Here is a 2629-nt window from a genome sequence, read left to right on the forward strand (position 1 = left end):
AAAGTGAAGTACCGCTCTGCCCTAGAAATCCAATCCTCTGGATTATCGGTGCCATTGAAGCGATGTAATACCATTATTGCCATTAGAGTTCTCTCAATGAAAGCACCAATGTAACAACCTCAATTTCACACCACAACTCCAATATATATATTATACTTCCAAATCCAAATACAAATAAGAATTCTAGCGACAAAGTAACAATGGACAAATAAAAAACCTACGAGTAACAGAGAAAGAAGGTAACTAGAAGGAGATGAGATAATAGACCATTGAAGAGGAAATGAGAGAACATAGACTAAGCCAAAGCTTCAACATAATTTGCATGGACCTTCTATCTAATCCCAGATCCTATTTAACCAATTGACAATCGGGCCTGGATCCCAAATAAAACACTCCAACATCTCAATAGGTCCAACAATCTCAGCTGGATCAGCCTAATTCACCACTTCTAACCCATAGCCCCTTACAAAGTTGACTTGGTTCATAACAGTTTTACCTAGTGACAATGTAATTATTTCAAATTACCAGTCACTTAAAAGATAATCAAAGGTAAGTAACCTTCTCGAGTAGGTTAAATTGCACTGTTTGTGTGAAAAATCATTAAAGTTGTCATATAAGTTGCTAAATCCTTATAACAGTAGTATCAGTGGATGCAAGATAATTTTGAGAAGGGAATATTTCAGGCAAGGAGATGACATACCAGGTCTATCTTGTGTTGAAGTATCTTTGGCAGAGGAATTCTGACTTTGTTGACCCTTTCAATAGCCTTGTGCATATAATCAAGTAATCCTCGGTATGTTATATCCGGATTTGCCTAGACAGCTCTTATACATGTGTAAGTCATGGCACCAATCATAATTCTTTTAGCATACAAAGCCTGCATAATATTCATACAATGGTAGTTGGGGATAGGATATATAGATCAATCGTATGAAGACATGATTAAAGGAAGGATAAAATAATACAGAGATATCTGCAGCTAGTTGATTATCCTTGCAAGCACTGAAACTGATGGCCCTGACACCACTTGTGCCCTTATAAGTGCCGGATAGGGATCTGTTATCATCCCATTTGTTACTGTTAAAATTCAAAAACTGATAATAGATTCTCTTATTTAATAGTGATTCGTAAGATATTCATTATCAGAATTGTGATAATGGTGAACTATAAGTTTACCTGTACTTTGTAATTGACGGACTCTGTACATCATCAGTTTCTCTTATTTGTATTGTTTAAACTGATCATTCCCAAGAGAAAAATGAAATGCATAAGAACAATGGCCAAAGGTGTGAGTAAAGAATAACTTTTACTGATTTCTTATATTGTTGATGTAAATTTAAATTCTATGTATCTTGAACAAACATATGCAACACCGGTTAGAAACTAAAAAGGACTTTTGGATGGTAAGATCATACTCTTTGTATACCCATGGTAAGTCGAGAACAGTTCCACTATAACTAGCCTCAACAATGGCATGAAGTATAACACCTGAAATCAGTGGTTTAACAAGAATATCATTGATGGCATTATCACTGATCATGCCTTCAGTGCTAAAGTCGAGAGGACAGATCCTTTCATCAAAACCATCTAGTTCATCATCAGTAAAATCAGGTTGTCGTAATCCATATCCTGAGAAGTAGAGCACCAATGAGTCACCTGATTTAAGGTCTGTCGTTAACCACTTGAAAGCCTCCAGGATGTTTCTCCTAGTCGGAGGTTTATATGCCTCTTTTTTAGCAGAAATTGTTTCATTCAAAAGTAAGGTAAAAAAGTATTTCTTACTTAGGCTGATTTAAAATTTAAATTTGTGTGTTCAACCATTAGGTTTTTACCACTGAAACCTTGTTATGAACTGACTACAAAACTCAATCCAATAACTCGGAACACAAGGAATATTTTTTGGGACAATTTTTTATTAACTGAAAAATGGAAAAACAACACAATCGAGCTAAAATAACAGAAATTAAACTAAAGGTGAACTAGGATGACCATGGATGAAGCTCACAGATCCAAATCTGAAAATGAAAGAGAAGAAGAGAAATTAGAATTGGAAGAGAAGAAAGAAGCAAGGAAAGGGTTGAGAAGTTGTTAGTTACCAAATTTTCAACGTGCTCTTCTCTCCTCCAGCATGTATTTGAGGATTTTCCCACATCATCCCAGCTGTCCAATCTTCATTAACTACTTTTAATCTTGGCCTTTTATTATTTGCAATCTACTCCCTCCCTATCTCCTTAATTAACTAATACTCCTTCCACCTCTAATATTTATTTGAAAGTTAGTTAAGGTTGTTACACCCTGCCCCTTGAAAAACATCCTTGACCTCAAGGATGGGTGTCAAAATCCAGAAACTTGGCTTTCAAAAATGCATAATCCTCCCAAGTTGCTTCTTTAGGTGGAAGATTTGACCACTGTACCAAAACTTTCACTCCAGCTACATTACCATCTCGAACCAATTGCCTTTGCAAGATGTGAAGTGGCTTAACAAGGAATTGACCATCTGCACTAGTGGTAGGCAAAGTAGACTGCACCATTACTCTATTCCCAACCTTCCTCTTGAGAAGCGACACATGGAACAAGGGATGAACCTTGGAATCAGTTGGAAGGTCCAACTTGTAGGCTACCTGACCCA

At 36.4% G+C, this 2629-nt stretch overlaps 1 long non-coding RNA gene across 2 annotated transcripts; it reads right to left on the minus strand.

Annotated features, from left to right (window-relative positions):
- Positions 1-415: 415 nt before the first annotated feature.
- LOC124890847 lies at positions 416-2147 on the minus strand. Of its 2 annotated transcripts, XR_007049394.1 has the most exons (5): positions 2097-2147; positions 1416-2015; positions 1177-1237; positions 966-1056; positions 418-877 (listed from the first exon to the last, which is right to left on the minus strand). It is a non-coding gene; the product is annotated as an uncharacterized LOC124890847 (long non-coding RNA). The 2 variants fall into 2 exon arrangements; XR_007049393.1 differs by having other exon boundaries at positions 416-877; positions 1416-2108.
- Between the last annotated feature and the right edge of the window lie 482 nt (positions 2148-2629).

This window comes from Capsicum annuum, unplaced genomic scaffold, assembly GCF_002878395.1.
Source record: "Capsicum annuum cultivar UCD-10X-F1 unplaced genomic scaffold, UCD10Xv1.1 ctg26064, whole genome shotgun sequence".
NCBI classification, from domain to species: domain Eukaryota; kingdom Viridiplantae; phylum Streptophyta; class Magnoliopsida; order Solanales; family Solanaceae; genus Capsicum; species Capsicum annuum.